This window comes from Ornithorhynchus anatinus, chromosome 9, assembly GCF_004115215.2.
Source record: "Ornithorhynchus anatinus isolate Pmale09 chromosome 9, mOrnAna1.pri.v4, whole genome shotgun sequence".
In the NCBI taxonomy this organism is placed as follows: Eukaryota; Metazoa; Chordata; class Mammalia; order Monotremata; family Ornithorhynchidae; genus Ornithorhynchus; species Ornithorhynchus anatinus.
In genome coordinates, this window is record NC_041736.1 from 44513648 (window position 1) to 44539440 (window position 25793).

Sequence of the window (25793 nt, forward strand, 5' to 3'; positions counted from 1 at the left end):
AGAAGCAGCGTGGCTCAGTGGAAAGAACCTGAGTTTGGGAGTCCGAGGTCACGGGTTCGCATCCCGGCTCCGCCCCTTGTTCATTCATTCAGTAGCATTTATTGAGCGCTTACTATGTGTACTAAGCACTTGGAATGTACAAATCGCTAACAGACAGAGACAGTCCCTGCCCTTTGACGGGCTTACGGTCTAATCGGGGGAGACAGACAGACAAGAACAATGGCAATAAATAGAATCAAGGGGAAGAACATCTCATTAAAACAATAGCAAATAAATAGAATCAGGGTGCTGGTGACTATGGGCAAGTCCCTTCACTTCTCTGAGCCTCGGTGACCTCATCTGGAAAAGGGGGATGAAGACTGGGAGCCTCACGTGGGACAAGCGGATGACCCTGTATCTCCCCCAGCACTTAGAACAGTGCTCTGCACATAGGAAGTGCTTAAAAAATACCAATATTATTATTATTATCATTATGAAAAGAAAAATGCCAGGTTCGCTCCTTTTGGAAGACTTTAAGTTTTCTTAGAGAGGCCTTTTTCCCCCGACTTGCAGATTCCTTTGTACATGCTATACTGGTGTTTCACCGCTAGAGGGTACTGCTAGCTAAAGAATGAAGGAACAGACAAAATCCAATAAAATCAGGAAATGTAGAGCTTTTCCTTTTCTTACATTTTTGCCCGAAAAACACATGAATTCACGGCTGAAAACGTCAAGGTCACTAAGCAAAATGTGCAATATTCTGGGGTATCGGGCCTTTAATTTTGGCACCTGGGAGGCCAGTGGAAATTGAGCTACAAGAAATGGAATTTTACATCGTCTGCTGAAGAAAATACAGTGAAAATACATGTCTATCCCCAAATTTTAAAAATGTGTTTTAAGCTTTAATAATAATAATGGTGGTGTCTGTGAAGCGCTCACTATGTGCAAAGCACCGTTCTGAGCACTGAGGTGGATACCACGTAATGAGATTGTCCCACGTGGGGCTCACAGTTTTCATCCCCATTTTACAGATGAGGCAACTGAGGCACAGAGGAGTGAAGAGACTTGCCCAAAGTCACACAGCTGGCAAGCGGCGGAGCCGGGATTAGAACCCACGACCTCCGACTCCCAAGCCTGGGCTCTTTCCATTGAGCCACGCTATTTGAGACTTGGAAGTTCATTCGGGTCTATAATCACAATGAATGGATGTTTGAAAAAACCCTGGTAGCGATAGCTCATGCTGGAGAATTCACCTTTTTTAACTCCACGTGCCTGTGCACAAGTTATTTCTTCCAATAACTCACTGTTCCATACTGAAACAGGCTTTCACTTTCAAGTGAACAGTCTAATCTTAGAAAAATAGATGGACATAGTAAGTGTAAGCACGGTAAGCACTCAATAAATATAACTGCCAAAAAACATAATGGATTCACAAGTTACAGGAGACCTGCGTATACTGGTTTAAAATTCACATTTACACGTATTGAATGGCACTACTATTTTGGACTATTTCTGAAAAGTTCACTCATCTACTCTAATGTCACCCCAGATGCTCTGTCCACTTCATAAAAAGATAGGCGGCTCAAGCAGGAAATGTAACAATAATAATAATAATTATTATGGTATTTGTTAAGCGCTTACTATGTGCCAAGCACTATTCTAAGCAAGGAGGTAGCCTAGTGGATACAGCACAGGTCTGGAAGTCACAAGAACATGGGTTCGAATCCTGATGTCACTACTAGGACCCGGGTTCGAAGATGTGAAGCTCTCTGGCTTCCAAGCGCTTAGTACAGAGAAGCAGTCTGGCTCAGTGGAAGGAGCCCGGGCTTGGGAGCCAGAGGGCATGGGTTCGAATCCCGGCTCTCCCACCTGTCAGCTGTGTGGCTGTGGGCAAGTCACTTCACTTCTCTGTGCCTCAGTTCCCTCATCTGTAAAATGGGGATGAAGACTGAGCCTTACGTGGGACAACCTCATTCCCCTGTGCTTAGAACAGTGCTCTGCACAAGAGTAAGGGCTTAACAAATACCAACATTATTATTATTATTATTACAGTGCTCTGCACATACATAGTAAGTGCTCAATAAATACTAATGAATGATTATAAAAGAGAACTTTACATGCATTCTTGAAGGCGGCCACCAGAGGGACACTTCTCCAAGACTCTGACTATCCTTAAAGAGACCAGCAGGTCATAATAGACAAGCTAAATAATAATAATAATAATAATAATAATAATGATGTTGGTTTTTGTTAAGCCCTTACTTTGTGAAGAGCACTGTTCTAAGCGCTGGGGTAGATACTAGGTCATCAGGTTGCCCCACATGAGGCTCACAGTTAATCCCCATTTTACAGATGAGGTCACTGAGGCACAGAGAAGTGAAGTGACTGGCCCACAGTCACACAGCTGACAAGTGGTTCTCCAGTTGTAATAATACAATAATATCTGCTAAGCGCTTACTAAGTGCCAGGCACTGTAATAAGCACTGAGGTATTAGAACCCATGACCTCTGACTCCTAAGCCCGGGCTCTTTCCACTGAGCCACGCTGCTTCTCTTCTCTCTGCTGTGTGACCTTGGGCAGGTGACGGAACTTTTCTGTGCCTCGATTATGTCATCTGTGAAATGGGGATTAAGACTGAGCCCCATGTGGGACAGGGACAGTGTCTATCCCCATTATCTCGCATCTACCTCAGTGCTTAGGCCTTCCCAGACTGAGCTCCTCTTCCCCCTCTACTCCCTCTGCCATCCCCCCTTCACCTCTCCGCAGCTAAAGCCTCATTTTCCCCTTTTCCCTCTGCTCCTCCACCTCTCCCTTCCCATCCCCACAGCACTGTACCCGTCCGCTCAACTGTATATATTTTCGTTACCCTATTTATTTTGTTAATGAATTGTACATCGCCTTGATTCTATTTAGTTGCCATTGTTTTTACGAGATGTTCTTCCCCTTGACGCTGTTTAGTGCCATTGTTCTCGTCTGTCCGTCTCCCCCGATTAGACTGTAAGCCCGTCAAACGGCAGGGACTGTCTCTATCTGTTGCCGACTTGTTCATCCCAAGCGCTTAGTACAGTGCTCTGCACATAGTAAGCGCTCAATAAATACTATTGAATGAATAATGCAGAACCTGGCATTTAGTAAGCGCTTAACAAATATCAGCGTCCATCCCAATTATCTCGCATTCATTCATTCAATAGTATTTATTGAGCGCTTACTATGTGCAGAGGACTCTACTAAGTGCTTGGAATGTACAATTCAGCATCAGATAGAGACAATCCCTGCCCATTAACGGGCTTACTCGTATCTACCTCAGTGCTTATTACAGTGCCTGGCACTTAGTAAGCGCTTAGCAGATATTATTGTATTATTACAACTGAAGAACCACTTGTCAGCTCTGTGACTTTGGGCAAGTCACTTCACTTCTCGGGACCTCGGTTACCTCATCCGTAAAATGGGGATTATGACTGTGAGCCTCAAGTGGGACAATGTGATTGCGCTTTATCTACCCCAGCACTTAGAACAGTGCTCAGCACAAAGTAAGCGCTTAACAAATACCATCATCATCATCATGGCAGAGCCCAGATGAGAACCCAAGTCCTCTGACTCCCAGGCCTGGGATCTTAATGAATCATGTTTAGAACAGTGCTGGGCACATAGGAAGCACTTAACAAATACCATAATTATGTTTACACAATATGCATGCAGAGTACTGTACTAAGTGCTTGAGTATTGCAGTATTAGTAATGAGGAATATGTCTGTTATATTATGTTGTCTTCTCCCAAGCACTCAGTACAGTGCTCTGCACACAATATGCGCTCAACAAATACGACGGATTGATAGTAGTAACAGCACTAGTCGTCGTCATGAAATCTATTGGTGCAGAGCAATGTGACGAGGTACTACAAAAGTACAGCGTAATCAACTTCCATATTCCCGGCTCACACAGAGCTAACACATTCGCTGGGAAGGACAAGGATAAAAATATTCACAGTAGAGGCCAAATTTCAAAAGAAAAGCAGATAGAGACATATGAGTGCTAAAGAGGAGATAGATAAGCTCGTAAGTGCTTAGGTGTTTTTACGGGGAACAAATCGTTTCCCAAACTGTCAAGTCTCCACAACACAGGACTTTCCCATCAGTCTTGCTCTATCCTGGGATGGGAAGCAACTGGCAGCATGGTTAAGTGCCAGGACGTTGGGAAGGCTATGGATGTGGCTGTTGGACTCAGCACCATGAGCAGCCTGGACTCCCTAGTAGTAGTAAAAAAAAAAAAAATTCCTGGGTGCTTACTGTGCACAAAACCCTCTTTTTAGCCGTGAGAAGGAGTAAACGGATGGGACTGAAATCCAAACTCTGTCCCTAAATGAGCTCACGGTATAAAAGGAGAGAGGGGAGGCCTGACAACACATAAGAAAACACAAAGCAATAAAAAGCCCAGTTCGACATAAGGCAGAGAAGCAGCGTGGCTCAGTGGAAAGAGCCCGGGTTTGGGAGTCAGAGGTCATGGGTTCAAATGCCGGCTCTGCCACCTGTCAGCTGTGTGACTGTGGGCAAGTCTCTTAACTTCTCTGTGCCTCAGTTACCTCATCTGTAAAATGGGGATAAAGACTGTGAGCCTTGGGACAACCTGATTACCCTGTAAATCTACCCCAGTGCTTAGAACAGTGCTCTGCACATAGTAAGTGCTTAACAAATGGAGAAGCAGTGTGGCTCAGTGGAAAGAGCATGGGCTTTGGAGTCAGGGCTCATGAGTTCGAATCCCAGCTCTGCCACTTGTCGGCTGTGTGACTGTGGGCAAGTCACTTCACTTCTCTGTGCCTCAGTTCCCTCATCTGTAAAATGGGGATTAAGACTGTGAGCCCCATGTGGGACAACCTGATTCCCCTATGTCTACCCCAGCGCTTAGAACAGTGCTCGGCACATAGTAAGCGCTTAACAAATACCAACATTATAAGGCAAGGACAAAATACACGCAGAGTAAAAACATAACAGGAGCGGGAGGGTACCGGGCCTAGAGAAGAGGTTCGGATTCTCCAAGGCTCAAAATCCCACAGTTTCCCACATGTTCCCACATGTTCCAGCCGCCGCTTCTGACCTCCGCACCGCAACAGGGCAAAGGAGGAGGGGATCCAGGATCTGGGGGTGACACCGAGGGACCCAGAGGTGACGCAGCATGGCCAGAGGCTCGAGCTGGCACTGCTGCTACTGTCCTCTAGCCACAATATCCTATTTCTCTTTGTCAGTTGATCGTTAGAATTAAACAATATCATCTGTGGTATCTGTGAAGCGCTTACTATGTGCCAAGCCCTCTACTAAGCACTGGGGTGGATGCCTGCTCATCACATCAGACACAATCCCTGTCCCACTTGGGGCTCTCAGTCTAAGAGGGAGAAAGAATAAGTACTGAATTGAGAAAAGGCATGGCCTATTGGGGAAAGGACAGGGAGTCAGAAGGACCTGGGTTTTACTCTTGACCACCACTTGTCTGCTGTGTGACCTTAGGCAAATCACTTACCTTCTCTGTGCCTCTGTTACCTCATCTGTAAAATGGGGGTTAAGACTGTGGACTGTGTCCATCCTGATTATTTTGTATCCACCCCAAAGCTGAGGACAGTGCCTGACACATAGTAAGACCTAAACAAATAACTAATTCTTTTTTTAAAATCTCCACCTTACAGATGGGAAAACAGCCTTAGAGAAGGTGACTTGTCCAAGATCCTACGGTTGCTAAGTGGCAGAGATGAAATTAAATTCTAGGTCCTCTGACTCCCAGTCCCAGCCTCTTTTCAATGGGCCACACAGCTTACTTGTCTTTCATCTTAAATTAAGGGATTTTTATCATTTTATTTTTCTTAATATTCTGTTACAAAACTTCCCATTCCACATTCTTAAATTTGGGACCTAAGGAAGGTGAAGGACCATGTGTAATTTTGATCCACGCATTTTGTCCTAATATTTGGCACATGGCAGAAATTTAATAAATATGATGACAATCACTTCTACTATTAAAATGAAATGGATTAAAAAGCAAATTCTACTAAAAAAAACTTAGCACTCTGAAAGCAGAGAAAAATTCAAATATGCACTGCTTAAATGAGTAATTACGAGAAAGATAATTTAATTGCTTTTCTTCAACGATGGTTTCCTCAATACCACCAATGAAGAAGACAGGGCAAATACCTAAAATTTAACAAATTTCTCATTCATTTGTTACATTAAGGATAGGAGTCTTAACTACAGAAACTAAAAATCATCATTTAAGTTAGAAAAGGTATATTCATTTCTTGCCCACCATAAAAGACGGTAAGCTCCAGACTGTAAATTCATTTGGGGGGTAAGGAATGTGTCTTCCAGATTGTACTCTCCCAAGCGCTTAATATAGTGCTCTGCACACAGTAAGTGCTCAATAAATACGATTTGCTGACTGGAAGCCTCGCCACAGATAAATCTGATTAACCAAAGAGACGTTATATTTTGCACATAGTAAAGAACACTCCTGGTGTCTGGCAATTTTTTTTTGTAATTCATCAAAATGTGCAGAGTAATTAAATTAAGATAATATCTAACTGCTGAGCCGCCAGACACATGGTCAACAATAATTTAAAAAAAAAATGCTTCCTTGATAATAGACATCCCCTTCCACAACTAATTTTTTATTTTAAGTTAGCCTTTGTGTCTCTGAAACACATAGAGGACAAAGCTGGTATTCCTTCCAAATAGAAGAATAAATAAGTAATCCTTTTCCACACCTACTAACTTACTAAGTACAGAGCTTTGGAATCAATGAGAACACATTAAATTCTGTTGATTGTTTGGTCGAATGAGAGCCCTGGGCAAAAACATATCCGTTGGAAAAAAATAATTACTGAGCCCATCCTTGCAACCTTGTTTCCCACTTTCCAAACTGGGGTTTGAAAGACAGGTTTACTGTCACAAATTACATAAGGAATGAGAGGCTTGGACATGAACCTATTGAAAGATTTGGGAGATATTTTCCTGTGTGGTTGGTCTTGTATCTGCTCCAAGAGTTTCCTTCAGTCCCTGTCTTTATATATCAACTACTGCAAAATTCAATCTTGTTCAAGCTACATTCAGAACAATGACAGTCAGTTCTTTGCTAAAAGCAGGAGCTGTTTTTCTGAATAATCTCGTCCCCCAGTTCTCGTACCTGACTCATTATTACACATCACACTGTATCCAGACATAAGCATTGCGGGAATGACGTTCTATCAATTAGGGGTCTATCTACATTGCAAAACAAAAATATTTACTTCAGCAGATCTAATTATTTTGTTGCACGGATTATGGCTAGAATAGTGCAGTGAAAATGAGTTCTTGGTTTCAGTTTAAGGAACACCGAGGTCTTTTTAAATCAAACGAGAGAGTTGCTGTGTCTTTTGCTCTGATTTGTATGCTCAAGAGGGATTGGGCATTACAATTCTTTGGATTATTCCTCAAATTCCTAGTTCAAGGCCCTGCACTGAGCAGACATTCAACAAATACCGTTGACGATGTTTAGGATTTGCTATTTCAGTACCTTCCTCTTTTAGCTTCTGGGGAGTGTAAGTATAATAAATAATGAAACAGCAGTTTATGCTGAGTAACTGAATATGCAGTCCTTCTTTCACATAAATGCCTACTTTTCACACCTACCAACCCAGTTACCTTTTCATACCACTTCATTAGTTTGGGTAGCTATTAGGTGCTTACTATGTACAAAGCACTGTGCTAGATACCAAATAATCCAATTAGGCCCAATCCTTATCACACCAGGGGTTTGCAATTTAAGAGACAAGAAAAGCTGGCATTTTATTCTCATCTGACATATGGAAACACAAAGGTGTAGTGAAGTTAAGTGACTTGCCCAAGGTGAACTGGCCCTAGGCTACAGCAGAACTGGAATTAGAACCCAGTTATCTCAATTCTCATGTTTTACCCGCATGGTTCCTTCATCCTCCCGCCTTCTCCCCACCCTTCAAAGTGCCAGATAAAGCGGCACCTCTGTCCTTTTGTCATCAGCCTCATTGCAAAGGATGGAAAACAGTCAGGAAAGAAAAAAAAAGAGAGCTTCGTAAACCAAACCAGGGTCTGTAGGCCTAGGCCCAACATCAGCTCCAAAGCAGAGCACGGAAATTGGCCACAAGGGGTACAAATTCGGGTAATGGAGGAGCCGCAAGATTCCCGGATAAACAGAAGCCCTGATTCCCTCATAATCACTTTCCTTGTCTTCATGATAAGAATTTGACTGGAAAGGTTAGGTTGGACCCCTGGAAATTCAGGTCAAAATTGATTTCTTCCACTGTAATTTACACCAAAATATGCTTTCTTCAAACAGTCCACAGACCAGATTCTTTCCTATTAATGGTTCAAGGAAAATAATTCATTCTGAGGAGCTGCCTGTAGCCTTGGGATAATCAAGTGATTTCGGACAAGAAAATGAGCAAGCTATGTTTAAGACACAAACACATATCATTACCATAGAGCTGGAGAGTGCCATTTTGGAACAACCTAAATACCTTTTATCTAGGCCTTTTAGGAGAGAGGTACTGCAGTGACCCACCATCCACCACAGCTGAAATCATGCATGTACACATTATGTTTCTCTCCAGTTGTCAGAAGATGCGTGTCAGCTCCCCAGGGAAGCCTTCATAAAACTCCAACAGTGATACCCACCTGGAGCCAAAAAAAATGAAACTTAGCGGAGTTACCTAGTTGTACTGCAGTCAGTCACCTTGAAAATCAAGAGAGACCAGGTGTCCAAACTCCTAAAATGACCAACAAGCAGGCAGGCACACTATATAAGTTCACTACTCAGTCTTCATTATGTGACAGTTTCAGAAGTGCAGTGCTCTAAAGATCATAATTCAAAGCCACATGTTCACGAAAACTTGGCAGGCTCCATATCACTGGCCTGAAACTGCCCATTGCAAACGTATACATACCTTTAATTTTCCCCTCGGTTCTCTGAAAAACGCTTCTAAAATATCTGACACACAATTTTCCAGACCAGGAATCCAAACAATAGTAATAATTATGGTGTTTCTTAAGCACCTACTATGTTTTAAGTGCTGAGATAGATACAACTGAATCAAGTACTAAACTTTATCTGTTTCATGATGAGGGAATCAATTATTTATAAATTGTTTTGAACTATCAGGGGAACAATTATGAAATATTATCTTTAAATGAGAGGTAGTTTTGTAGGACATGAATGCTAAACAATGAGCTGCAATTTACCCTTTATAACCTATGTGGTTACAATCAGTAACTAAAGGAAAATAAACTGCAAAAGTGGACTTTGCCAATCATCTGAAAGCCCTTGGGTGGGCAACTCTCAGATAAACTCTCAGAGAAGCAGCGTGGCTCAGTGGAAAGAGCACGGGCTTTGGAGTCAGAGGTCATGGGTTCGAATCCCGGCTCCGTCACTTGTCAGCTGTGTGACTTTGGGCAAGTCACTTAACTTCTCGGTGCCTCAGTTACCTCATCTGTAAAATGGGGATGCAGACTGTGAGCCCCACGTGGGACAACCTGATTCCCCTGTGTCTACCCCAGCGCTCAGAACAGTGCTCGGCACATAGTAAGCGCTTAACAAATACCAACATTATTATTATAAACTGGGCCTGGATAAATTCAACTGCAAAAAATATGCTCCCATTTATAGCTAGGATTCCTAATCTTCATACAAGGGAACTATGCAAAGAAGAAATTGTGAGATGGGAGAACTTCCTTGAATTACTCTTAACCACAAGTGTTATTTTCCCAATTTACTACATATATCGTATATACATACATGCACATATAAAATATACCTTTTGCTACATGTGCCACAAATAGAACAGTGGCACAATCAATCAGTGGTATTTTTTGAGGACTTTACTGTACGCAGAGCACTGTACTAAGGGCTTGGAAGAGAGGAGATGTAGTTTTAATAAAGCTTTGAAGGTGGTAAGAATGTTCGTCTGTCATATGTGGAGGGTGAGGGAGTAGGGGAGATGAGGGTTTGACCGGCGAAGCGCTTGGGTCATTAACAAAGAGCTTCTACTTTTATTTAGGATTTATATAATGAACTTTATGTGGGATAGAGATGGTCATTGGCTTGATTTTCTTGTCTTTATTCTGGCATTCAGCACTGTACTTACCACGGAATAAGTACTTAGTGCTATTATTGTTACTACTATTGAAAAGAGACAAATACCACAAAATCTTTTAAGTGGGCCTAAGAGGAGATATAGAAAACTAACCCTTTATAATCCCTGGAAAAGTGAGAGTAGCCCTGCAGTAGAAATATTATTAAGCATAATCTTAACGGGACTAGGAACTCTGTGGACAGAACAGTAAATACTCCATTATTCAGAAGGCCTAGGACCAGAATAATTACCGCTAACAAGAAAACTGAACTTACTATGTTACTGCAACAGCAACCTCACTGTCAGCTCCCCGGGGAACCCTTCATAACTCCAACAGTGATACCCACATGGAGCCAAAAAACTAAAACTTAGCGGAGCTACCTGGCTGCACTGCAGGCAGTCACCTTGAAAATCATCACCTTGAAAATCACAAGAGACCAGGTGCCCAAACTCCTAGAACGACCTTCATGCAGGCAGGCACACTACACAAGCTGATAACCGCTGCAGCTGAAATACTAGGGACACCAGAGGTTGGGGACGGAGGGGCATCTGAAATAAGGTGCTGTCTAAGGTAGGGTCTCTAGTACACACATTCATCACTGGGGCAATAAAGGGGAAAATCTTCCAGTGGCTCCCTGCAAAGCCACTGTCCTTTATTATCCCCACTATCATTTTCCTAGATGAACTCTACAGATCTAGGTGTTCTCTAAAAAACGTAAGAGATTTTGGATATGAGAGGATCTCCTCGAGAACAGCTTAAAAGTAATGGTGATGGTATTTCACACACCAAAAACGGCTCCAATTTGCAGAGCCATCACAAAATCTATCATCTTTTCGGTCTAGGGAGAGACAGAGGCCTGTAACCAGTAAACACTCTAATATCTGTTACTGACTGAACAATAAACCCTTTTATTCTGCAGCGATGACAACATTTACTGCGTGCCCTGTACTAGGTGTTCGGAGCATACGATAAAAGGAGGCATAGTTTTTGCCCTCGAGGAAATGACAATCTAGCGGAGGAACTGAATACAGTTCCATGTGATCTGTATTTATTAGTACAAATAAAAGGTTTTAAAAAAACAGAGACAGAACAGCACAGTTTTATTAAACAGAAACATCTGAGAACAGGATTAGAAGTATTGCCAAGAGCCATCCCTAATTAACGACGATTAAGATAGCATTTTAAACCGAAGTGAGAATTTACACCACCTGCTTGTAGCAGGGGCAAAAGAAACCCAAGGGATTGGGTACCAACCTCGGGGGGCCAATAATCATAAAAAAGAATGATTCATTCATTCATTCAATGGTATTTATTGAGCGCTTACTGTGTGCGGAGCACTGTACCAAGCGCTTAGAAAGTACAATTCGGCAACAGATAGACACAATTCCTACTCAACAACGGGCTCACAGTCTAGAACTCTGGAGTGATACAGAAGAAGGATATCCATGACCACCGTTTTCCAAACGGGACCGATAAACTGCCACAGACTGTTGGGTCTCTTCCCAGAACACATGTGGATAATCCATCCCATCGTGCCAATTACTTTCTTTCAGTTCCCAAGGCTTGCCCTAATGAGCTCTCCAGCAGTCTCAATAAAACATTCAGAAAATTTCCATCATCTCTCTGGTCTTTGGCTTCTCCAACCTCACTTATCCTGTCATCTTTCCTGCTTTGGAACAGACGCTTCACTTCATCTGATCTTTTCTTGATGTTTGGTATGCTGGAACTGATAGACGCGAGAGTAAGGAAAAGTTCTCTCTCCCTACCACCCAAGGATCTAGAAAGACAAAGGAGAGAAAATAATACAAATGTCTCTCTAGGGATCAAAATTTTTCACTTTTCAAAACAAACCACCAGTGATAGTTTGCTTCCATTTTGTAGCCTGTTTTTAATGCCGCCATTTTTCCTTCCTTTAGGCTAACTCCTTTTCAACCTCGTTGGTGCAAAGGGTTGTCCAGGCTGCCCTGAGGAGGACACTAAATCTTATGCCATTTTCAAAGATAATTTTTTAAAGGTTACCCAAATGCGCAGTTGAAGCCATTATTAATGCCATGTATATTAGTAAATATGAAGGTTATTTCAGCTTCAAATTTAATTATCAGGAACACAATTTTGGGCTGCAATACCAGAGCCTCTCAGTTCAATCCTAGGTCACATTAAACAAAGTCATTCATCTCCTATTTAACAGCTGTTTTTTCTAAAACATTGATGAGCATGGCATTAGTTGGTGGAAACCTGTAGATCATATTCTCGGAGGGGGGTGGCACTCTGGTCTGCTCGTTAGGATATTTATTAAGTGCTTATTATGTGCCAGACACTGTGCTGAACCCCGGGTGGAGGGCAGCACAAGATAATCAAATATAGTCTAAGACACAGCCAATGGAACTGGCTGGGAAGCAGGGTGCCGATCCAGGGGCTTCAATCTTTTGTGGAGGGGTGTGCACATGATGGATTATTGCTTCAAGGAATTCTCTAGTTAGGCTGAATATATTCCAAAAGGCCCTCCATAATTAGAAGCAAAATCAGAAAATAAACTCTGTAATGATGCCCAAACTTGGGGCCTCCTTGGTCAAAGGTTTGGGCATCACTACATAGTTTATTTTCTCATTTTCCAAACAAGCCTTCTTTCAAAAAATTTACCAAAAAAATTCAACTACCCATGGCTAGACTTACAGATCTACACAGCCGTTAAACAGAAGAACAGCAGCCAAGTGTGGCCTAGTGAAAAGAGCAGGGGCCTGGGAGTCAGAAGGACCTGGGTTCTAATTCTGACTCTGCCACTCATCTGCTGAGTGACCTTGGGCAAGTCACTTAACTTCTCTATGCCTCGGATTCCTCATCTCTAAAATGGGGATTCGATCCTTGTTCCCCCTCCTAGACTGTGAGCCCCACGTGGAGCAGGGGCTGAACCTGATCGGATTGACCTGTATCTACCCCAGCCCTTAGAACAGTGCTTGACATAATAGAAGCCCTTAACAAATGTCATCATTAATATACTGGCAACTAACATTTAATATCTCCCCCGCAACCTATCTAAATTCCACTTGGGATCATGTGGACCACCTACCTCTATTATAGCATAGTTTCCCATGCACTTAGAACAGTTCCCTGCACATAGTACTTAATAAACACCACTGATTCACTGAACGTTTTGACTCTGAAGTGCAAAGTGGTCTTCTACTAGATGGCAAACTCCTTGTGGACAGGGATCACGTACACTATTATACTCTCTCAATGGTTTACTACAGTGCTCTCCACTCAGCAGCCATTCAAAAAATACACACGAATCCTTGTTACCCTAATAACGAAGCTTGAACGATTCAATATAATTTTACTCTCAGCTCAGGGTTGGTAGAATAAAACAGTAAAAGCAAAAGAGCCCTGATCTTCCTCTTCCTTATGTTGCTCAACCCTACCTTCAGATCACAGATGTCTCTCCTGGATGAAATGAATTATGAATTCAACAAAATAAAAAGGCCAAGAAACTAATGAAGAAATATCTGAAAGATTTCTTCCCACGACTTGGTCCCACAAGGATCACTGGGTTTGAGCTCTTATGTCATTCTACAAATAGTCTCCAAACATTACCGAGTGACATATACACTGAATGACGGTGGAGTGATCAGGTGTTTACAATTCTGTTCAAGAGCCACAGCCACGTCTTTACAAAAATGAGTGGGACCTTCTTTGGGTTCCAAAACATCAGTCTGAGTTCCTAGTCTTCTACTGAATCTCCACATTTTCATCTTCTAGATCTCCCGTAAAACAAGACAGATACACAAATTACCAATATCTTTAATTTAAATAGTATGGCTCATCCACGGAGCTCGGAGCATTTCATCTAAATCATTTCCTGTATCCTCATCACATCCCTGTCATTGACATGAAACTAGCCCTTCTTGGAGAGAGCATTAGACATTCCACAATAGGTTTCCTGATTCGAGGCCAGTATTTATAAGAATTTTCTCCGTGAGCAACTAAAGAGTGGCTGATGTCCCCTCCTTCCTTTTTTTACTGTACCCAGACCATTCTATCCGAAAAAAATCTAGGTTGCAATGGCTTCTGCAGCCTTCCAGGTTTTGTGTTCATTCCCTTTCTCCACCTCTGGCTGTTTTTTTTTCCAATAAACTCTTAGCTCTGCCCCAGTGGGGTTAGCAGGTTCAAATAATACTACCAACTGGGAACAGAAAAAGCAGTTGCAAGTGTATAAGGGTTTAGGATGGTTCTTGCCTTAATAAGAGTAGCCTACCTTTTTGTCCCCAGCACCTTCTGTTCTTGAGATATCTTTTAAAAGTTGATTCCCACTCTTCTTTTCTTCCAATCTTACTTTTAGCCCTTAAAGCCCCATTTCACCTCCTGGCCCCGCCATTTCACGTCTTATCTTTGAGCAAGTTCACAGCTACATAAGTGTGTTTATTTCTTACTTGCACAGTTGATTTTATATGAAAGGAAACAGTAATGTGATTAAAATAGGTGATTTTCCTCTCGTTCCCCAAATGGGCGATGGTAAAGCAAGGATCAGACACTGGGTTTCGTCATTCTTAGTTCAGTGTTCCTTCAGGCCTTAGCGGTCTGCCAAGAACTTGATTTAGCAATCACATTTATTGAGTGCTTACTGTGTGCAGAGCTCTGTACTAAGCGCTTGGGAGAGTACAACATAACAGAGTTGGTAAAGACAATCCCTAGCCACAGTGAGCTTACGGTCTAGAGACTCTTGGTCTTTATTTCTTCTGTTATCTTAATATAGAATAATTTTTCAAAAAGTGTCCAGTAGTTGCATTTTAACTGTGTTCCGGTCACATAACTTTTGAGGATACAAAACACAAATTCCAGATCAAATATTCCACAGTTACCTTGCCCTCTACCTCCTGACTCATTGAAAACAATGGGCATTATGCCACACTTTCCATCTGGAGAGTGTAAAGAAACAGCCCTTGTCACCACAGATTTTAAATGAGTCAGGTTTTCATGCCCAAATTAGAAAATGTCAAAAGGTTCAGTGCATATGCAGCCCTAATCTTAGTACAGAGCACAGCTTAAGGGATTTAGATCAATAAACTGTTAACACTGCAGTCAACTTGTTTAGTAAGCAGATTTCAAGAGAGTTCTGGCTCCAGATGAGCCTTCAAAGTTTTTAGAAGGTTTTATTATCTACTGTGTTTCTATTTTTACCTCAAATGACTTGAGCACAATTGTAAACCAGTTACAAATGCAACATGGCTGCAATTTATGAATGCATTAGCAGATGCTTCTATGAGCATCCTTTGCAACCAATAAGGCAGAAACTATGATTCTATTAATGACATTGTAGTGGCTATACTTTTAATTCACTATAGATCTTTATAGCTGGTGATACATCCCGGTAACTGAACTGCTTAGTGGCCATTAAATTTTACATTATCTACTATTTACCTTTTCACAGCTGAGGTTAAAGAGTGAGTTATGGCTTAGTGAATCAGAGGCATCAAAAACTTGGTTTTACATGAGTAACAACACAAGGTCTCTTAACAGAAATCAACTTTTTATTAAAGCTATGCACAGCAGCAATAACTTGCATACAAAGCATCGAGAATTGCTGTGATTTTCCACTGACCAGTGAAAATTCCTTTATTCCTAGCCCTTAGGAGCCTCAGAAATATCATTAACAAATACTGCTTCATATACTACTCTTCCTTCCTGGAGCCCTCTGCTATGCCAGGTTTTTTTGCTTATGTGGTTTGTGGGCCAAGCTCTAAGTGTCCGCCAAGAAAATTTAAGCCTTCAATTAAGATAAAAAGCCTTGTTACTAGGAATCTACAATACCATTACTAGAAGAATTTACATAAAATGAGTCTTTAATTTAAAGTCGGGGTCCGCAACCTATGGCTTGGGAGCTTTGGATGGTTCTTCCTGGAACAAAATGCAGCTCTCCAGTAAGAGGAGGACAGGCAAGGAATTTCAAACCACTGCGCAGGGCTTAGGGGTAAAGTGGGATGTAAGCCCCGCTGATATCTTCACAATGCGAGTGGTCACTACGGTGCACGGCACCATCACCCCAACCCACCCAACAGCCACAGCAGACATCCCAAGACTGCTGGCTGGATCATCAGTACCGGCGACAGGGGACGTTAACAGGACGACCCCCATTCCCTCATAACGTTCACAACGGCCAACGTTCCCGAAACCCTCTGCCAAAAGGCACAGTCCCTTTGCTCCATCTTAGGGCTCCCCTGCAGGGATGAAGACGCCTCAGCGGACTCCAGAGCCCGATGGGCAGCCCTAGATGGGGCCGTATCCACCACACCACTCAGACGGCCCAGCCTGCGCCATGTGGACCAAGGAATCCCGCCCCGCCCCCCGTCACGGAAGGAAGTTCCCCACCATCTGCCTAGGCAATCCCCACCCCTCTGGGGATTGGCTGCTCTTCAGAGCCAAAAGGAAACGAGGGAGGTGGGGGGTAACTGGTCAATACAGGAAGGAGAACAAGGGCTGAAATAGGTTTTAGACAACGAAACTCCCATTCCTCCCTTTCAGTTCCTTCTCCTCCGCTTCTTTCTCTTTCACTCCACTGGCAAGAGCAGCTGGTGTTATGGAAGCAGACGAGTGGCAAAATGACAAAGACTGTATGCTTGCTATGGGCAGGGAGTATGTCTGCCAATTCTCTTGTACTGTATGCTCCCAAGCCCTTAGGACTGCTCTGCACACAATAAGCACTCAATAAATACCAATCACATTGCATCATACGGACTGAGTTGAAGTGAGCTCATATGGGGGCTCGTGTAACCTAGTAGACTTGGGCCACAGAGAGCAGGGTAATGAGGCATTTAAAGTCTTCATCACCACTATGTTCTTGTGCGTTTAAATTGTATGACTGGATCTGTGGCACAGCGGCTTAAAGGTTTCATTTTGTTTAACTCTCCTGCTGAAAAAGGTAGCCCACCCCTGGCTCAGTTTTAGCGGACCTTATTAGGTTCTTTCCTCTGTACGACTCTTTTTTAAAAGTACATTTTAAAACAATCATTTCAATCATCATAACTGAGCCTTTATGCATCTCTTACTTTCATCAACATAAGGTATGTTAATCAAACAACAGAATTTATTGCGCACTTACTGGTAGACCCACATGATTCCGGCCCTTAGGGAGTGTACAGTCTACTGGATATCAGGCATCCCAGTGGCAAGATTTATCTTTAAGACCAGCTTTTTAATATTTCCTGTGTCAAATCACAAAAGAACTCTCCTTGACTAGTCTAACAGACCATTATATCCTAACCCTCCTCAGTCTGTCAGCTGCCTGTAACACCATAAATTACTCCCTTCTCCCGGAAATACCATCCAAACTGACGCCATTCTCGTCATACCTCTTTAGCTGCTCTTTCCTAGTCTCTTCCTCCATCTCTCACACCCAAACTCTAGGTGTCTCTCAAGAGTTTGTTCTGGGTCCCCTTCTCTTCTCAATTCAGATGCATTCCACTGGGAGCTCACTGTCTCCCATGCTTTGACTATCATCTCTATGAAGATGACTCCTAAATCTTCCTCAGTAGGCCTTTCACCTGTTCTGCAATCTCTACATGGATGTCCCACTCCTCACGTTCAATATGTCCCAAGCTGAACTCCTCATCTTCCCTCCCAAACCTGATCGTGCACCTAACTTTCTCATCATGGCAGACAACACCCGTTATGCTCCCCATCTCTGACACCCAAAACCATAACATCCTCCTCAACTCCCCTTCTCTTCCCACCCCAACGTTCTGATAATCACCAAGTTCTGTTGGCTCTTCCTCCACAACATTTCTAGACAAGACCATTTTTCTCTAAATGGTCACTACGCTGGTACAAGTTTGACTCATGAGAAGCAGCGTGGCGCAGTGGAAAGAGCACGGGCTTTGGAGTCAGAGCTCATGAGTTCGAATCCCAGCTCTGCCACTTGTCAGCTGTGTGACTGTGGGCAAGTCACTTAACTTCTCTGTGCCTCAGTTCCCTCATCTGTAAAATGGGGATTAAGACTGTGAGCCCCACGTGGGACAACCTGATTCCCCTGTGTTTACCCCAGCGCTTAGAACAGTGCTCTGCACATAGTAAGCGCTTAACAAATACCAACATTATTATTATTATTACTCATCTATCAGCCTCCTCACTGATCTCACTATAGTCCACACTCCATTCTGCTGTCTAGATTATTTTTCTAAAACCTCATTCTTCCCATCTCTCCACTCAACAAAAATCTTCAACGGTTACCCATTCATTTTTGCATCAAGCAGAAACTGCTGACCTTTCCATTTACGGCACTCAATCAGCCATCTCCCTCCTACTCAATCGCTCGCTTTTGCCACTAACTCCCAGCTTGCACTCTTCAATCCTCTCAAATTAATTTATTCATTGTGCTTGGTGCTCATCTCTGCTTCACACTCTTGCTTATGCAGTTGCTTCTTCCAGAAACTCTCTCCTGCTTCAAATCCATAAGACCACAGTTCTTCCCACCTTCAAAAGCCTTCTGAAATTACATCTTCTCTAGGAAAGTTCCCCTAATTAATTTTTCTTATCCCCAGATTATATCCTTCCAGCTCAGCACTTCTGTGCCAACCACACACTTGGGTACTCACACTTCTGCACTTATTTGTCATACCCTATTACTTAAGCACTAACTTATATATAGATCCACTTTCCTTTGTCATTCTATCTATAAATTACTTTCAGGTAGGTCTCCCCTACAAGAGTGTATGCTCTTTGAGTGCAGCTTGATTGATTGTCTTTAAAAGCTACTGAGTACTGAGACGGAATAGTCAACTGGATGGCTCATGGGTCTGACCCAGATATGGCATTTTCTTAATATTCTTATTTATGTACCCTTTCATAAAAGGATACACGTTCCAAACAAAGCAACTAAAGTGACCTACTCAGTCAACCACTCAGTCAATGAAGTTTCAAATGTGAGGATATATCACAAAAAAGAATTTCTATCTTAACATGTTCCTGGACTGTCACGTGTATTAACTCGAGTCTAGAAAAAAATAAAACCACCACAATTTCAGTTGGTGTAGATTTTTATCAATATGAATCACTTCAATCTTTCAAATTTAAAATTGAGCCTATTTAGAAAATAATTAGCAGTCTTCTGTTGAAGTCTTCTCTGTCATCTGCTTAAATAAACATTTCACTCCTCTCTTTACTAAGATGACTTTCTACCACCAAAACATTATATACTATAAATCCACGTATCTCACACCAGCTTACTACCTAACGTTTCCAGTAACTTATCTGTCCAACCAGAAGTAAAGCTTAGTGGGCTCAAGATAAAGTGGACACCTAGAGTGAGCAAAAAAGCTTTCGGGGGAGATGGATATAAAATAGGGCAGATTTTGTGACAAAAGGGGAACATGTTGAGGAAAAAAGAATGATTGAAAGGGTAACACTATGATTCATCTCTTAGCAGTTTGAAAGTTACAAGATACCTGCTAAGATTCCTGCTAAGATTCAGAGCTAACTTTCTATTGCAAAATCTAGACTAAGAACATTAAGTTCAGAATGTCTGGTAAGGCAAAACACACAACTCTAGAGGCTTGGTCCCTGGAATTGAACGTGAGGGAGAATATTGAATTATTTTTTCATAAAAGAATGTTTGGGAGATGAAAAGTGTCCCCTATCATTTCAGTTACTTTCTTCTCTGAAGCTGAATTACTTAAGGAATGACAGTTTAAACTACTAAATAGGAAGCCCAGCATTTTCCCATTTTGCTACTGAAGTCATGGCAACTGTAAAAAAAAAAAAAAATCTAACCACCACTAGTGAAGCAATAAACTCAACCCTGGGAAACAGGAGAGGGGGCTTCCCCAAGATGTTCCTGAAATCGAAAATAAAAATCCACAATGATCCCATCACTTCTTAAACTATAATGCACCCAGCATCTAAGCTACAGATGCCTGGAAAAAGAAAGGGAAAAGCTAAACTCCTAATACACTGCTCGATTGTCCTCATCAATACTTCTGACAGTAGATAAGATAACTGTTTAGCTTGTGCAAGCAGCTAATTAGAGCCCCTTGAGATCTTTATTACCCATACGAATCTCAGAGTAGCCTGGGCACCTAGAACCTGATAATTAGAAGCTTATCTGGCCAATTGAGCATTTGAAAATCGGAGTAGGTCACCTCCAGATTAAACAAGCTAATTTAAAAATATAATATGGTGGACAGAGAGTGAGGAAAAGAAATGGCTACTTGTCAACGTTTCCCAACTCCCCTATTGATCACCAAACCATTATACAGTCTGTCCTGCCTTAATGTCGGGATTAATCTCTGAAGGACCTGACATTCATTCACAAAAACTCAAATTGTAACAATGACCACATCTGACAGAGCATACGCATAAAATGATTTCTCCAATTAAAAGTATTTACTGAGCGCCTGTTGTGCGCAGAGCACTGTACTAAGCTCTTACAGGGAGGACAGGAGAGTTCATAGGCATGATCCCTGTCCTCAATGAGTTCATTCCAGCAGGATGGACAGACACTGAAATCACTTAGTGAAGCAACATGGCCTAGTGGCAAGAGCACAGGCTTGGGAGTCAGAGGTCATGGGTTCTAATCCCGACTTCATTTGTCTGTTGTGTGTCCTTGGGCAAGTCGCTTCATTTCCCAGTGCCTCAGTTCCCTCATCTCTCAAATGAGGACTGAGACAGTGCACTCCATGTGGAACAGAGACTGTGTCCAACCTGATTATCCTGTATCTGTTCCAGAGCTTAGAACAGTGCATGGCACATAGTAAGCGCTTAACACACATAATTATTATTATTATTATTTACAAGTAGGGAAGGGGGTGATAATTAGGGAGGATATAGGTTGGAGAGGATTGGGAGTTGGATCTAAGTTTGGAATCTTTGGAGTTTAGGTCGACGGAGTCAAAAAGCAGGTCTGAGGGGAAAGGACAATATGAGAGGAGTTTAGTTCCCCAATATCACATGTATGCTTCTATCCAGACACACATGTATTGCTGGAAGAATCAATCAGTCGCATTTACCGAATGCTTACTGTGTCCAGAGTACTGTACTAAGCACTTGAAAAAGGTTACCTAATCCTGTCATAGCATTCTATCCAAAACGAAGAATGAAAACCAGGGTTGTGACAGAAATGCGTACCGTTTGGCTAAACAATATAAGGATTACCTACAAATATATATTCTTAGGGAGTTACAGCAAACCACTTTAATCCAAACCAGGGCTCCCAAAATGCTAGCAAAACTGGGATTGAATTAGGGTTCACAACTCAGTTTAGAGATGGTAAGTAAAGAGAATAGAATAAGTTAGAAAAAGGCAAGCAACACTTGATTTTGTAGTCTTCACATTATACGCGCATTTTTTAATAGGCATATCTAAGATTCAAACAATTGCACATGAAACTGCACAACCACACATGCATGAAGTATCTCCAAATAAAACATGAGAATTACTTGAATACCATTAAAATCATCTGCTGACTAAACAGACACCTATGTCAGACACCTTCATCTTTACTATCCATCAACATCATTTGAGTGCTTACTGTGTGCAGAGCACTGTACTCAGTGTGAGGTAGAGTACAAGACAACAGAGTTGGTAAACTATTCCCTGCCCACAAGGAGTTTTTGTCGGAGCATAACTCTATGTTTAATATCGTATTCTCTCAACCACTTAGTGCTCTGCACACAGTAAACAGTAAATATGATTGACTGCTTATAAAACAGTGGAGAAAAGCAGGATTTATATGAATCACAGTGAATTTGATGTTAGAATGTATACTAAAGAGGAATTACATTAACTACCATTTGTTGGGCAAACGATGCTCTATTGACAAACTGTATCTATGCATTCACTTAATATTTTAAAATAAAACTTTTACTTCTTAAATATTTTGAGGAATCCTTATTCCAAAACATGCATGCAAATGAAAACTAATAATTGCATTTCATAGAGCATCTTAATATCCTACTTGAAATTTCATGTGCTATTACCTACTTCTAGAAATTCCATCATTTATAATGTCCAAGGAGGCAGCAACAAAGCTCACAGCTAAATAACCCCCCAAACCAATTCTCTTCTCAGATAGGTCTGTGTCCTTAGAATTGAATTTCAATTATGAAAGGGCCATCCAAGACACGAAAGGTATAAAATGGCATGCAAAAGTCAGATTCTAGCTAGGGCTCCCAATCCACTCTTCACTTTTAATGAGATAAGAGCACATAGGAGATGTGAAGACAGTTCTATCTTTAACACTGCCCTTACCTGCTGACAAAAACAAGTTTCAACACTATGTCTCCATCTCCTTCTTCCTGGAAAACTGACAGCCATAAACTGAGCAGATAAGCTGTTCGCTTTAACAGGAGATGGGAGGAGAGAAAGAGGTAGCCAAGTTCACACCCAACTGGGGAGAGGAGGTGGGATTCCGGCAGGTCTAGAACCTTAGTTCATCAGTTTGAACTTGAACCCTTTTCTATCTTCCTTATAAATCAATCAGCTTTGAGCTCCCATCTGTCCACCCCCAAAACTTAGCTATCCTAGGAGGCAGAAATGGGGGGGGGGGTGTTAACAAAGGTGAATTTGACTAATAGTTCCATCACTCCAGACGGTCTATGAAGTATCGGATACCCTGAAAGCCCCATTCATGATCCCCATGCGCTGAGAGTCCTCATATATAATATGCATGCAAATGAAGAAAGAAGGGACAGGGATGCTAAACAGAGGATGTGACCAGTGAAGATCTCAAACCCAAGTATCCCCCACTGCCGGCTGGAAATCATATTCCCTCCCACTTCCTTCAAAGCTGCCATATTTAAAAGCAAACAGGATCTGGGAGGTCATCAGAGATCCTGTTCAAACAACCAGTGGTATGAATTGAGAGTTTACTGAGTGCAGAACACTGTACAAGCACTTGGGAGAGTAGAATAAAATGAAATCCGTGGACTGGAAAATGCCTTCAAGGAATTTACAGTCTAGAGATTAAAAGGTGTTCATAGTGAAATTGTTAGAGATGAGATCTACATTATATTCCAGTGATCATCTGTAGATAAAAACATGTGAAGCAATTGAGAGAATTTATGTTAATTTAGACTATAGATCCATATACCTCCAGGTCCCAAAATAAACTATGGCTTCAAATTTTCTTGATACTTCCGTTAGCGACTTCCAAAACAGCCAATGAAGGAATAAGCGTATCTCTAGACCTCAACTGGGCTGCTATTTATGAGGGCGGACCCACGTTTTACCTAAATTCCCAACGGGATAGCTCAAGGCCTTCATTTTTCAGATACCCACGATGAATCAGCTGCAGTGGAGAATAATCCTAACCATCCTAATACAAAATCTAACCCTCATGGAGCTTAATGAAAAACAGCGTTTAACTTGGAAGGTTTATTACTGCACAGAGCCTGTTGAGATTTGCCATCGGCGCTTAAGGCTTCTGACCTCCACCGTGCAGCCAGGCGTTCTGCAAGGTGGTCGGGCCCGGCAGGGAGCCGGAAAAGGAGCCGGTTTATGTGGGCAGTCAAGAGGGCAGGGGCCATCAGGGCAGAGTAAACACCTGCCAGGTCACAACGCAATGGCAAAACATCAGCACTGGGCTGCCGTCATTTTGGAAGTAAACGGGTCCTGCACACAGGCAGACAAAAACTTCTGTACGTGCTTCACGATGTGCCACCTGCTTACTCGTTCCCCCTCTAGACTCTAAGCTCGTGAGCAGGGAAATGTGTCTGTTATATTGCTCTCTATCGAACACTCAGTACAGTGCTCCGCAGCAGTGAGTGCTCGATAAATACGAATGGTTGACTGACAACACCCTCTGCCCCAGCAGGAACCCAAAAGGCAGGGATTAGCGGTGCAAGTGGTGCTGTTCAGGCCAGAGGCTCATTCATCAGAAAGGAAACATCACCGTCACTGTAAACTTACAAAGGTCATCCAGAGCAAGTGGAGTTTGTATTCCAATGACAGACATAATATAGAAATCCAAGATCAATTCTTTCTCAAGTTCAGGACAATTTTCAATGTTCAATCGTATTAATTTTTTCAAAGCGGCATTCGTGAAACAAAGTAAAATCCACATAAGTAAAAACATAATCTTGCATCTCACGCGAACTGAGGACTTGGGCACAGTAGACAAGCAAACGGCTCCTTCGGAGCCTGGCTTGTCTTTAGCGGACCCAAAGACACACATACAGATCAGGGCTGAGCTCAATTTAGTCTCAGTTGACACTGGCAGGTCCAATCTTGGATCAAGTGCCAAGTGACCGGCTAAGTAACAAGTCATCCTAAGAGTTGGTTTCTCGATTTCGGTTCACTAGGAAGTGAATTCAGATATTTCACTACAAAATCGGATGCCCAAAACTTCCCTGCAGCAGGTGGATTCAAATCCCTTAGGTCAACTCTGAGCCCACCCAGCCTCCAATTGGAACTGTCAGACTGACAACCCAAAGCCAAGATTCAGACACCCTGGCTCACCCTACTCCAGGCTTCTCAGACATAGATCCACTCTCTAGGGACAAGGTACCTCACTCCACTTTCCACCTGCCAAGTTGTGGTGCTAACTGCATTGTGTTATTTCACATTTATGACCGTTTTAAGTCCGAGTTTGCTCTGACACTGCAGTATTAGAGCAGTGCACGTTTTATATTTGAAATATTTTGACTACCTGCCAAGCTCCTGAGTGCTATGCATACAAGATTCTAATGTGTCTTAAAAAACACGGCCAAGACTATACGAAAAATCCCAAGTTAGTGCACAGCACAGATGTAGACAGATAAAGAGAAGTATACTGCCAGACAGGATATGGGAAAAAAAACCGGTCATGACCAGACTACATCCCTTCGTATGAGCCAAATGAAGACATTGAAGTTTACATCAAGTTTATATTGTTCTATTAAAATAGTTTACCAACACCTCTTGTTTGCCCAAATAAACTAGCAGTGAGATAATCTGCTGGGAAACATAAGATATTTATACATAAGAATATAAACTGATTCAATTTCCATATCTAAAGTCACTCCAATATTAAGGTCACATCTACACATTAGAAAAAATAAGAACAGGAATGTATTTGTAATTAAATCCGCTTTAAGTCATCCGAGTCCACTTAGATCAACTGCACATAGAGGATGCGATAACACAAGGGCCATAGATGGGACGGGAAATCTGTAAGCTATCTGCCACTGCATGGGTTTTCACTGTAAGTTTTGACTAGAGTGGAGAGAGAGAATTAGGGAACGTTCTTCGGACTCCACTTTTCACTTGCCAAACTGCGGTGATGACTGCATTGTGTTTAAACAGCAGGCCTGTTTAAATACAGCACACTGCAAGAGTGGAATAAAAAGGTTTGTGGGGAAAAAACACAAGTACAACAATGCCAATTACAGTGAGTACAGAAATATGAGTTATCATTAGCATGCAACCGGCGCGGGACACAACGAAGTAATACACAACAAGCACAGGTACACTGTGAGCTACTATCAGCAATGCACAGATGAGGCCACCAGGGAAAAGAGAATTTAAATTTTGGACAGTCAACAAAATGACAGGGTGGATCAGGAAATAAATATTCATAATTTCCAGTTCGATGGGAAAACTTCTGAATTCGTTCTTTCTCGATATAAGGACCAGTAATCTCATTTGGGAGAACAGTTGGCTTAGAGTAGTTTGTTTCAGCAGCAAATGTCAAATAAAAAAATAAAACTTTTAAAAAACCACCCAGCCAATC

At 42.1% G+C, this 25793-nt stretch overlaps 1 protein-coding gene across 6 annotated transcripts in view; it reads right to left on the minus strand.

Moving 5' to 3' along the window:
* MACROD2 (mono-ADP ribosylhydrolase 2) overlaps positions 1-25793 on the minus strand; it is a 1182461-nt gene that overhangs the window by 1147174 nt on the left and 9494 nt on the right. The gene's annotated exons all lie outside the window — the stretch shown is intronic.